The sequence below is a fragment of the Cottoperca gobio genome, chromosome 23 (assembly GCF_900634415.1).
Source record: "Cottoperca gobio chromosome 23, fCotGob3.1, whole genome shotgun sequence".
In the NCBI taxonomy this organism is placed as follows: domain Eukaryota; kingdom Metazoa; phylum Chordata; class Actinopteri; order Perciformes; family Bovichtidae; genus Cottoperca; species Cottoperca gobio.
The window spans coordinates 9,193,525-9,207,446 of NC_041377.1; the positions used below are offsets into that span (position 1 = coordinate 9,193,525).

Sequence of the window (13,922 nt, forward strand, 5' to 3'; positions counted from 1 at the left end):
ACTGAATATAGCGCAAAATTCATAACACCCAACTTTTATACCAACGGCTCACAAATCTACTCTTGATGTTTCCAGCTGTCAACCATGAACAACACACAGAGCTGTGAGGCACACCGTCACTGTGACTGATCATCATTACTCACGTTTCATTGGAAAATCAGTGCACACATAGCTGTGGAAGCTTTAGGACGTTTCCTACAGCTTTGACGCACTTCAGGGGAGAGAGCACATATTGAACCAGTTCTACTGCACGAGGGGGAAACATGCAGCCAATACAGCCCAGGCTCTCTGAGGTATATTAGCATCTGAATCCTGTTGGTGGAACAAGTACCTGTTTGGATCCCATTTTGTTTCTGCAACGATGGACTTGGGACATGAAAGTCAAGAGCAAAGCTGCCACTTTGGACCCCTCTGATCCCTGGGCCTTAGGTTGGACCGGCTGTTCAGAAAAAGTGGCAGCTGTCCACATTTTTCCAGGGTGGAAAAAAACCAGAATGGGATGAGCGAACGGAAACAGGACAAATTGTCTTCATCCATCCACCCCGAGATGCCAACGGTCTCCTACGCACATCCAAATAACAGGGTTGCTTTATAAACGGTGTCTCCAGAGATGGCTGACGAGCGCTTTGCGGCCATCATTACAAACATCCCGTCACATATGGTGCTCGGCCAAACATGCCAACACACACTGCGGCCGGGCAAATATGGCTGCAGGCCTGGGGTCAGGACAAATTGCCTTACCGGGTGTCTCTGCCAGATGAGGGCGGCGGACTCAGCAGAGATGTACAATGTGTGGGCGGGTGGAACGGACACATGACAGTTCTGTCTGCTGCCGTCAACACAAAGTGGAGATGGATGTCGCTGCTGAAGGGGCTCGAAATCATGTTCCATGTTCAACGTCCTCTCAGGTTTCTACAAAGCAACTCAAAATGGTCTTTTTTCTATTACGTCAGCTACGAGCTATATTGCTTAGTTTAGAAGCATAAAGAAGCATAAGGAAAGTTAAAGAAACGGCCCCTCGAGTGGAAGATGATTCCCTCTGAATAAGCGTCAGGACATCATAGAGACACCAGAGAACTGAAGGTCACAGATCTGATGCAACAGCCTGTATCCATGAGAAACATTCATTAGCTGAACCCCCACCAGCTCACTCTCTCCACATAAGAGCGTCAATTAAATGCCATTCATGAAAAATGTAAAAGTACATGAAAGGTGAACAAGGGGGATCCTGCTAACCTGAGTGACAGCTGCTCCCACTGACATGCATTATGCATCAAAGAGAGCCAACACCCTGTTGTTCTTCCACTGTGTTCAATAAGAGCGTAAAGGAACGAGCGATGTTCTCCGACAAGCAACGCAGGGTCACGTACAACACCTTCACGTGTTTTAGGAACAGCAGCTTCTCCTGCTGCACAACCCTGCACCATGCATGATGTGCAGAGACGGTGGGAGGCAGGGAGAGGGAGGGGGGAGAGCATCAAGGGATAGAAGGTAAAGCTGAAGTAATGAAATAAATGATGGTTTATAGTGTTAAACATTAGTGCGGTGGCTGTTCCATCTGAAGTAACTGTGCATCCAATCAGAGAAGAGAAACCCCTCCAGCGTGTACCGGTCCAGTCTCACCAGGAGCTGTCGTGTTTTGTGAAAAGTTGTTGCGTTTTGACCCTCATGGCCACCGTCTAATGCTGTAATGAAAGCGTCTCACTCAGCCGTCGGGCCTCAACAGCATTGCATTAAATAAATAGACAGAAGAGGTGATTGATTCCCAAAAAGCAGTGCAGACAGACCCAGAGGCTAAACGATATCAGCAAGAAGAGCGAACGGCGTTCCACTTACAGTCTGATGTTTACACGGTCGGCCTGGCAGCTGGAGACGACTCAGTAGTCGCCTGATTGTCATTCACATTCCTCCGCGTCGCGTGCATAACATGTCATCACAGAAGTATCTGATGTTAGGTTCCAGCCACCGTGTCTAACCAGTGCAATGGATTTATCTGTGCATTCAATAACTTCAACCATCCGTGCAACTGTGTTTGGTCATGCACTGAAGAAACTGGTGACAGAAGAAGAAGCGGAGAACACGAGGCACTTTATACACCTTCACTTCGATGCATTAACGGTAAAAACACATATTTCAAAACTCAATACAACAGAAAGGTCTGAGGTAGAATCAGCTTCATGTTTAAATACAGATTAACTTTAATTAGTGGACTGTAGAAAGAAACTTGGAAGTTTGTTCCTCAAAATGCTGAAATATTCCTTCTTTTTGTCCAAACACCAAATACAATTTATGACGATATTTTACTGGGAAAAGCAGCAAAATCGACGATTATTCAATCAAGTAATCGTTTCAACACTAAATATAGTTCTACAACACTAATATTGTGGATTCCTCGTGCGTTACATCAGCAGCATCATGAGATGGAGGCTGCCGACACCTCAAACCTGATATCTGTCATGTCCCTCCATGTTTTACACACTGAAGCTGCTTTCATTTCCATCCCATCAGCAGGGGAGGTGGAGTGTCTAAGAAGCACATTTAAAGCTGATGTATTTCACCAGGTCACCAGATGCAGTGCGTCTAACCAGGTCAGTGTCCTGACAAATAGGACACAAGAAAAGAGAAGATTTTATCAGCTCCTTTGTTTATTACCTCCCGGACCAAAGATGTAGATCAGTAGGCCACGCTGTTACGTGCCTGTGCCCACTTGGCCGAGGCTTCTGCTCAATACATAAACACTGGAAGTGAAGTGTGGTCACGTGACGCCAGGCTTTCACTTCTGAGGACACACGTTTCTTTCACTAACATTTACTTGCTTGCTGTAAACAAAACTAACTAATGTAATATGTGTTAAAGCCAAAGTTGCTCTCTTATTTCTGCTCTACATTTCTAATCTAATTGAATCTTTACAGAATCAATGTACAGGTGAGGATGAAGAACAGGCAGGTAACAAAACAATACAAACTTTTCTTCAGATTTAAACTAAAACCTTACGATGTTTGCGGACGTCTGTAGTTGAGCCACAGAATGTGACTTCACAGACGCTCATTGCTTCTGCAACATCTTCCCACAACAACAGACCGCTGCATCATCACATCTGCACTGTCAGCTGATCTCTACAGCTGCTCTCCTCTCAGCTGATATCAAGTCTCTCAGATGCAAGTTGGCTACATGGCTCATATCCCACTGTGGTGTGTCTTTTTGTTGTGTATGAGATGTACTGCTTGTTGTTGAAACAAACAAAACTCTTTCATTTGAAACTCGAAAAAGTGTTCATTGTGTCTAATGTTCCTGCCTGATGCAAGACTAAAACAATGGCTATTTTCCAGACAATAGATTACAGACGCAGTGAGAATACAGAACTGTGTTCATGTCGCTCAAAGCAGTTCGATTGTTAACACAGAACGAGAGCTTTGCATCCTCGAGCACCTCGACCAGAGCTCACGCTTGGAAATGTACACTGAAGCATTAACATGTGGAGAAGTGAACTCACATAACCTCCTGGAAACCTCATGCGAGCCCCCCCTTCACTTTACCAGTGGCTAACCCCAAGTGCTAACCCCAAGTGCTAACCCCAAGTGCTAACCCCAAGTGCTAACCCCAAGTGCTAACTCTGCAGCGCTCTGATGGGACGATTGATGCCATGCTGATTGTTGTGCGAGCAGAGAAAGCGGTTCAACTTCCCTTTGTGTCAGCAACATTCTCTGGCCGAGGACACACACACACACACACACACACACCCACAGATACACACACACACACACACACAGTTGCCAAAACAGAAGTGAATCCAAACACTAATTTCATAAACAAACTTGCACGTACAAACAATACCGAACACAATCCCAAAGTCTGAGCTCCCAGAACTCCTCAGGGGCACAGAGAGGATTTAACTCTTACATAATGACATGTTGCATTGTGCAACAGACACAGAGCAGATTAGTGCTTCCCAAAGTATTCAGGCTGCGCTACCTTCACATGCTGAGAAAGATGGACAGCAGAAGGAGGAAACCAGGTAATGAAATGTGTTGATGGGCCTCTGAGCGGCGCCAACAACAAGTGGAAGGTGCCGACGGAGATGTAGTCTAATTGGGACTGAAGCTCCCGGATGACGTGATAAAAGCCTGTGATGTGGAGCCGTTGTGGCGAGAGAGAACAGCACGGGGCTTCATGTGGAATATGTGGGGCCTGCAGAAACAAAAGCAGAGCTGTAAAATGTAAATCCCCACCTTTAGTTTCCTAGAGTAGGTGTGTGCATGTGTACGTGTGTTAGAGAGCTGAGTGACAAACCCTCAGGGAGCCACAGCGAGCAGAATGCTGCGACATGTTCCTCGTTTTAAAGAAGGAGGAAGATGTCGTCACCAGGAAGATTTCGGGGGTTCTGCATATGGGTGTAGAGGGGATCCCATAAGGACGACTTCTCCTCTGTCCCCTTTACTCCACAGCTCCTTCCTTTAATTGAGGTGGAGGCTCTTCATGTGACGCTGCAGGCGTCGGCCTTCATCTCCCTGCAGTTAGCATTTAATGCGCCTACTTCAGCACTTGCCTTTCGGCTACAAGATCATTAAACCGCCATGCCATTCATCACGTGTGACTCCCTCCTGTATGCTACTACCCCGAGTCGCCTCTCTCCTGTGTTTAATACACTCCCCCCTTCAATGTCAAACTCAGCTTCAAACCAGTGTGGAGATGAATGAGCCTGATGTAAATAACAACCAAGCAGATATTTCTCCTTGTTCTCAGCCTGCCACATTAAACTGATGGGCTATCACTCTGGAAGCAAATGACATAAAAATGCAGATTCATAGCATTTGTGTGCAGAGGCGAGGTTTCATAGCAACACAATAGCATGAGTCAGGATGGAAGAACTTCTATTTAGCCCACTGACACACGGACGTAGATGCGGTTATCTGCGTCAGCTGCAGGTCCATTTTCATCTTTTCTTGTTCCTGCCACGTCATTTTGTGCCTCAGAGTAAAGACCCTGCTGTCAGCGGGTCAGAAGGAAGGGAACACTTCTGTCGTCACTAACAGCACTCATGTGTTATCAGCTGCTTTGGATCAAAACTAGTTTGCCCGAGAATGATGGAAGAGTTGAGAGCATTTAATTGTCACAATGGCACTTTAAAACTAAACATAGTTAAATGTCAAAGTTAGTGCTGAGGCTGCGAGCCACTCCACCCTTTTCCTCATTATAGTGTGCAATAAAGTTTTACTGTCGGTCGTCATCGGCCAGTATTTTATAGAAATGTGATTGAGAGATTGGCATTAATGTTTTCCCTCAGCAGCTTCAGCTCAGTGTGTGTGTGTGGGATTGTGTGAATCTGAAGTGGGAGTTTTCTGGCAAAGAAAACGCCCTCGGTTGGTTCTCTGGACCAGTGAAGGTCACAAGAGACGCCGGCCGATGGAGGCTGCAGGACGAGGTCAGGGGTCAACAAGGCTCTGGTAGGTCGTTTGAGCAGCTGTTACTGAGGTTTGTATCACCAAACAAGCAAAGTGGACATCTCAGTCTGAAGACCTTTCTATCAGCCACCTACTCCAGTGTGGGAAACAAATATCTCTTTCACTGTTATCTCCCTGCTAACAGCTCTGCTCCAGAACAAGCCCTCTCATCGGGAGATACTACACATTCAAAGTGTCCTGCAACTTCTAAATGAATGCAGGTAACACCTGAGGGAGGACCTCATCTCAAGTCTTAATCTTCATTCTCCACATCAACCGTACACTCTGTCATTGTACAGGAGAATCTATCCACAGCTCCCGGCTGCTCAGGGACGCAGCGCACGACAAGTCCATTCAGCATCCTCAAAGAACTGCTTCACAGGCCATCAGTGTCATGACTCTCTGCCATGAACACTCACTGGTGACAAATCCCCCTCCGACCCTCTCTGCGTCTCATTATTCCCCTCTCTCTCTGAGGACACCAGCCATCCTCTCTGCTCTCCAGAAGAAGAACGACCAGAAGAGACCCTTGTTTGTTTCCTGCACTCACAGCTTTGTCTTACATCCTCTGTTTGTAACAGCCTTTAATTCTGAGTGCTGGTGTCAAAAACACTTTGCAGTGAGTTTCTATTTGAGGATCCACAAGTGGTTTGCACACAGAGCAGACTCCTGAGGGATATCCCAGAGTCACTGCAACACTGGAATATTCATACTATGGATTAGTCTTGAGATAAGATATGAATCTGTGAGAGCATCAGATGTCCTTCCAGGTACTACTTATGTCCCATCAATCAGACAAGAACCCCCCCACCCCCCTTATACAAAATGACAATGGAGCTAATCGATGCTGAGACCACGGCACTGCTCTATCAGAAGTTAAACCCTCGTCTGCGGAGGTTCGTCCTAATTCAATCCGACACTTATAATGAAATATCCTCCGCCATCATTGATCTCAGTGAAACGCTCCCCTTGTGATCCAACACAGACACGACCAAAGGGCACCAGAAGAAGCTGTAAAATTAAAGCTGTGACATGAAAGAGAAAGAAGGAAGGGAAATAAGGAGAGAAAGGTGTTACAAGGAGTGTAAGAAAGGCGTACGAGAATAAAGACTGATTAAACGAGGAGAAAGAAGAAAAGAGGAGAGGGCTGGAGATTTAATGGAAGTGCGATCAAAGCAGACGACTGGACTGCAGGAGAGCTGATGGAGAGATGATGGAGAGCTGATGGAGAGATGATGGAGAGCTGATGGAGAGATGATGGAGAGATGATGGAGAGATGATGGAGAGATGATGGAGAGATGATGGAGAGATGATGCGAGAGCTGATGGAGAGATGATGGATAGATGATGGAGAGATGATGGAGAGATGATGGAGAGCTGATGGAGAGATGATGGAGAGATGATGCGAGAGCTGATGGAGAGATGATGGATAGATGATGGAGAGATGATGGAGAGATGATGGAGAGCTGATGGATAGATGATGGCGAGATGATGGAGAGCTGATGGAGAGCTGATGGAGAGCTGATGGATAGATGATGGAGAGATGATGGAGAGATGATGGAGAGATGGAGAGATGATGAGAGCTGATGGAGAGCTGATGGAGAGCTGATGGAGAGATGATGGAGAGCTGATGGAGAGATGATGGAGAGATGATGGAGAGCTGGATCGAGGGACCAGCTGGAGCTGCTTCAGGTCTCTCAGGGTTTGGATTCATATAGTCGACTGCAAGTTTAAACCCCGACACATACCGGCACCACATGTAATCCCCTCAAAGGTCTTCTACTCATTCCAAACACGCCAATTCCATAGATGCTAATTGTATTACTTCCTTTGCTCCACATAATAGGAAACCACAAGATTTTCTGGACTTTTGGACAAGGACTTTTGTTCCCTTTCAAAAGTCGACGAAGTTATAAAATATGAAAAGCTGCTTCAACACAAACAGAGTACAATACCTTTGCATTAATAAAATATTATTTGGAACCTGACCAGATATTAGCAGCAAACTTTAGGTGCTCTGACCTACAAACACATTTCAGTCGGTACCAAGAACATGTTGAAGTTCAACACCCAGCAGCACAAACGTGATCGATGCAAAACAGAAAGCAAACGTTCAAAGATCAACTCCAGAGGACGAGAGAATAAGACATCCGTCTATTCAACAGTTCAAAGCTAAGAGCACATTCACACAGACAGAGACAGAAAGCAGAGCTCATGAAAGCCATCAGCACGAATGTGGAGGCTGTTCATGTTCTTCCAAATGTAGATCACATGTTCAGGGTTCAAGCCAAAACAAAACGCATTCAAAACCAATTTTGCTTTAAAAAAAAAAGGACTTTATATTTGAAATTCAAAAAAAGATCAACGTGCAATCTGTACACGTTTGAATTTGAACTTCAGCCTATAAGTGTTGCTGAGCCTCGTCCCTCTGAAACAATGCGTGCCCTGTTGAACGGTAAGTTGGTATTAAGTGTTAATAGCATCGTTTTCTTTGTTAACGTAAAAATGAGAATAAACTTGCAAGCTGAGCTAAAAGGACAACCAAGCAGATGAACGCTAACAGTAGCGTTAGCTTCACAGTCCGCTCTACAACATGGTTGGTGAGAAATATAATGAGTCACTTGTTTCTGATCGCTTCAAACATCACTTGTTGGTTGTCATTTGTTCCTCTTTGACTCTGAAGTGTCGTCATATAGAACAATCTTTATCTTCTGGAATGCAGCTCAGAAACACACAACACGTCCCTGTGGGCTCCAGGACATTGTTAATGCCATTCTTTCACAACTTTTAAACATTGTATAGACTAAACGATCGATTTTTAAAGAAATCAGCTAATTAATTGATTATGAAAACAATCTTTGAGCCCGAGTGCTGAAAGACAATAAAAAAGGTTGAGAGGAGAACATGTTCTTAAAAATGAGCAGGAAAGACCAGATCATATTCATATATATATATATATATATATATATATATATATATATATATATATATATATATATATATATATATCTCTGACACCAACATGCCTGCAGACTGCTGGCATGCCCTCATGCTGCCTGCTGGCTGGATGGTGAGCGAGGCTACGTCTCTGAGGTTATTAGTATTCCCTGGGGATGAATCCTGAGCCCTCTGGATTCTGCAGCTCGGGGTGAATGAATGAGAGGGTTAACACCATCAATGGGCCCACAGCCAGCTCTGATCTCACACCTCCCGTGGGACGGGACACCAGATGCCGCAGCGTCTCACTTGTTACACAATCAAGGAAATAATTGGTGCGCCCGACTTGGGCGTGCAATTCAATTAGGGGAATAAAGCAGTTATTATTCTCAAAGAGCAGAACACGACAAGAGCTACAGCTTCCTGCGACCTGTAAAATCAAAAGAAGCTTAAGAATTACACCCATGGGCCATTTCAGGAAGATTTAGATCCGATGTGTTCCAAGCAAAATGAAAAAACACTTTAATTTCCCAAGAGTTTTCCCTTTACAGTTACCTCGTGATTCTTTTTATCTTCCGTGCCATCGCGATATATCTATCGAGACTAAAGTTTGCTATAATATTTAGAATCCATTTTAGGATTTACTACATGATTACTCTGGTTATTTTGCTTTCATGACATTTGGATGCATTGGTTTCTTCTCAGACGACTCTTTACAGCCTCAGACTGACAGGAATCGAGCCATCTATTATTAAAAGTGTTCCAGGCATTCACAGAGCAGGCTGGGAGTGATACTAAACAGATTAGGATGAGCCCTAATCCACATCTGGGTCTCATAACAACAGACCTCAGACAATGCTTTCCCCAAGGTAACATTTCAATAACAGAAATGGTCAAACCTTCAGGAGCATCTTCCAGAGGGCAGTGAAGACAGAGCGCATCGTGGAATCACACAAGTGCATATTAGTGCAGCGTCACATAAAGTTTGTCATCATCAAGTTATATGAAAATAATCTTATATAGATAAGAAAAGGTATTAAAAAAAGGCTCCTGTTATTTGCCTTGTGCTCATCACCAGCTGAGTCCCAGTCAGTCTGCGCTTCTCTCACAACTGCATCACTCACTGAGCAAAATGTGAAATCGTGCATCTCTGATCCGCCTTGACATCACCTTGCAGAAGTTGTTGGTAGATTTACACCCAACAAGCAGCCGCTCATTTACAGCAGGTGTAGTCCATCTGGAACAATCCATGTTGGGCTCTTTTGTTCATTCCCACAATCCTCTCTGAGCGCTTCAGAAACACGCCAACAAAACACTAAGTGGTAAAATCACACATTTCTCACGGCAAATTGACGGTAAACGGTGTTACCTGGTATCTATCAGCTGAAGAAGGGAGGCTGTCTCCTCCCTGCAGCTCTTTATCCACACAGGCAGACCAGGGCGGCTTCAGAAAGGGAACACGGCGTCGGAAAAAGCAGTTTTATCTCCCCGTGAAGGTGTTCCTGGAGAGCGGAGAGTACGGCTGTCCGCCGGGGATCTGCGGGAGAACAAGCTGTGTTCAGGCAGGAGAGGAAGCGGCGGCAGCCTGCAGACCTCCGAGCGCCAAGCCCGTCTGAGCGCTCAGCGGGGGGGGTGCAGGTGCTCGGCCGGACGCGAGGGGGCGGTGTAGCACAGCAACCCCCACCGTGGAGATCTGTGCAGCGGGGAGGAAGATGCATGTGATGCGGCGTCTGGGAACCGGCGGGAGACGGTGACAGTAGTGTCCTGCAAAACCATTCATGGGATCAAAAATACATCAAATACTGAAGTCACAATAATAAGAGTTCTGGTTGGGATGAAGGACCTGCCCCCCCCCCCCCTTCACCTGCTAAATGTCACAGAAGTTCAATATTTCCCTCTAGAATGTGAGATCTTACAGTAAAAGTTCATAAATATATATATATATATATATATATATATATATATATATATATATATACACAAATATGTAGATTTTATTAGCTTCAGTGCAAATCCTCATTAGTTTAGATTTTGTTCAGGTTATTTAATATGAATAACTTTATGTCTGTGCGTTCTAGATGTTGGAGCAGTCTGTGGGCCTTTGACACAAAGAATGTTTTAAATATGAACTTTACCCATTCTTCTCTCTCTCTTCTTCTTCTTGAGTTGTGTTTAGCTCCAACCTCCCACATGCTTCCCCAGGAGTCTAAACACTTCCTGCTTTTATTGTTTTGCTGATGTCATTAATGATGTCACAGGTCAGAGTAATGCTGCGTTCCAGACACTCACCTCCAGAGTGTCTGGAAGTGTGTCACGGACAGCTGTGGCGTTTGTTTAAGTCCAATATTCTCTTTTAGCTCTTAGTTAGTTTTGTTCTCCACTAACTCCTGAGGGATATATCTGCTCTCAGGCTGCTAAATGTTCCCCTGTGTCCACCAGCTCGTCTCTATCTGAGTCTCTCTGCTGTGTGCTGCTGAGCAGGTAGAGTTCAGTGGGTTTACAGCAGCTGAAGACGACACTATGAGAGGGTGAGAGTGAACTGAAACAACAGTTGGGGGTCAAACGAACAAAGAGATTCACTGTTATATGTAATTATTTAACAGTAATTGAAGTGTGGAAGCAGTGAATACATTGTGTAACGTAATGTCCCCCAGGATGTAAAGAAACTCCATTCAAGCAACAAGATTATCCGGAGAGAACTAAAGGATGATTTGGTAACAGATTAGTTAAACCTCATTGGAAGAACAAGCCCAGGTCACCGCAGATCAGCACTTTGTCTACACTGTATCATACGTGTGTTTTTAGTTTCCTAAACGTGGAAATCTGAACTGTAAATAAGACTTTTCAGGTCTTCTCTTGTGCTGCGAGGGGATACATCATAGCACTGATGCAGAATCATTTAAATATGAGGAGACGATGAGCTGCTTACAGGCGACCAGGGAAGTGTTGTGACAGACAGCTGATGATGAGTCAGTCAATCTTCCTGTAATAAATCAAAATAATGTAAACATGGAGCCGTGTTGACTCACATGAAGCTTTGTTTAAACATTACTTCACTTTTACAAGCAGCTGTATACGGCTGTTTTGAGTGCATGTGGTTTCCATAGAAACCACCTTGATTTATACAAAGATGTGGAATTGTGGTTTTCCACAAGATTGGATTTTCCCAGATCTACACCTGAGGTCATACACACACACACACAGACATACACACACACACAGACATACACACACACACGCACTGACACACACACACACACACACACACGCACTGACACACACACACGGCCTGACTAAACTACACCACTAGAGGGAACAACATAAACGGTCACTATTGATTTCTGCCTCTAAAAACAACAGGTCTAATTCAAGGGTGATAATAGGTGCTGAAAGGGTGTGTGTATGTGTGTGTGTGTGTGTGTGTGTGTGTGTGTGTGTGTGTGTGTGTGTGTGTGTGTGTGTGTGTGTGTGTGTGTGTATGTGTGTGTTTGTGTGTGTGTGTGTGTGTGTGTGTGTGTGTGTGTGTGTGTGTGTGTGTGTGTGTGGTGGGGGGTTGTTTTCATATGTGTGATTTTCGTAGATCTTGGAAATCTTACTGATTGCCTGGCAACCGTCCCTGTCATCTCCTCATACCATGAAGAAACCAATCATCATCATCATCATCGTGTCTTCCTGTCAGCCAGCCAAATGACCTCCTGTATGCTGAATGATTTTACTATAGTCTTTTAATTGGATTATTACTGAATGGTGGGAGAAAAAATATGCAAGCAAACATTGATACATGTGCACTTAAAGATATAGTATGTAACCGCATTCAAATGTTTAAAAATGACTACACCTGTTGTATATGTAGTGAGACAGAGACATGTGTAATGTTCCTGAAGGTAACGTTTCCTCTCTCTCCTGTCATGGTGTCATCAGTCCTGTGTTGTATATGTAGTGAGATAGAGACATGTGTAATGTCCCTGAAGGTAACGTTTCCTCTCTCTCCTGTCATGGTGTCATCAGTCCTGTGTTGTATATGTAGTGAGACAGAGACATGTGTAATGTTCCTGAAGGTAACGTTTCCTCTCTCTCCTGTCATGGTGTCATCAGTCCTCTGTTGTATATGTAGTGAGACAGAGAGATGTGTAATGTTCCTGAAGGTAACGTTTCCTCTCTCTCCTGTCATGGTGTCATCAGTCCTGTGTTGTATATGTAGTGAGACAGAGAAATGTGTAATGTTCCTGAAGGTAACGTTTCCTCTCTCTCCTGTCATGGTGTCATCAGTCCTGTGTTGTATATGTAGTGAGACAGAGACATGTGTAATGTCCCTGAAGGTAACGTTTCCTCTCTCTCCTGTCATGGTGTCATCAGTCCTGTGTTGTATATGTAGTGAGACAGAGAAATGTGTAATGTTCCTGAAGGTAACGTTTCCTCTCTCTCCTGTCATGGTGTCATCAGTCCTCTGTTGTATATGTAGTGAGACAGAGACATGTGTAATGTCCCTGAAGGTAACGTTTCCTCTCTCTCCTGTTATGGCGTCGTCTCCCCTTTGAGCAGCGTCAGCATTGTGTTTGTAGCCAGAAGCTTCATAAACTGACTTTTTATCCAGTTTTAAGACACTTTTTACATCTTGGTGTTTTTAACTCTATATTTGAAGGATGAAGGATTTTAATCCTCGGACGTCTGGATCTTAAGTTCTCAGAGAAACAAGCTGACAAACGTTAGCGGCAGCCGAACAGCGTGCAGGAGAAACTCTGATGTTTAACCTTTGAATCAGAGGAGAGGAGGGGAGAAGAACTCCCATGATGCACCGCTGCTGCACCACCACACCAAACTCCCATGATGCAACACTGCTGCACCACCACACCAAACTCCCATGATGCACCGCTGCTGCACCACCACACCAAACTTCCATGATGCACCACTGCTGCACCACCACAACAAACTCCATCTTTTGTTATTGTTTTGATGATTCAAGATGGAAACGCTGCCGGTGAAGAAAAGGGATGAAGTTAAGTTGACATTTGGGTTTTGAAAGGTGGATCCATCTGTGTGCCTCTGAGCTCAGTAACATCACAGAACTGTATGATGATGCAATATGAAGGAGGAAGTTTTGTGCTTTCACTTTTCACAGGAAGGAAACAGGACAAATGCAGTCATTTACTTGAGTAGTTGGTTTTAGCAATGGAGTTTCAGATTCCTCTGTTTTAATGGATGTACAGTAACATTTAAGTGCCATCAGTAGGTTTTGCACAGCCATGCTTTGCAGGTCGGCTTGTGTTGGACTTGTGTCAGCTGTTTAATCATGCGGGGTCACCAGAGACCTGCTGAGGGCTTCACCTCCTACACCGTAGCATCAGGATGTAAACACTGACACATCTAAACTGAACGTGGTTCTAGACTCGGCAGGTCTATTACTTTAAGACTATAAACTCTGTATGCATGTGCACATGCTTGTGCGTAGTCTTCTCATAAGGATCAAACTGCTGTACATGTGAGGATGTTTTTATCCTGTCATCTTCTTTCTCTGGCCTCTACGTTATTCCCTTCCCCTCCCTGT

General features: G+C 44.6%; 1 long non-coding RNA gene across 1 annotated transcript; it reads right to left on the minus strand.

Annotated features, from left to right (window-relative positions):
- Positions 1-2,274: 2,274 nt before the first annotated feature.
- LOC115028538 (uncharacterized) lies at positions 2,275-10,558 on the minus strand. Its single transcript, XR_003834572.1, has 3 exons — positions 10,513-10,558; positions 9,747-10,141; positions 2,275-2,597 (listed from the first exon to the last, which is right to left on the minus strand). It is a non-coding gene; the product is annotated as an uncharacterized LOC115028538 (long non-coding RNA).
- Between the last annotated feature and the right edge of the window lie 3,364 nt (positions 10,559-13,922).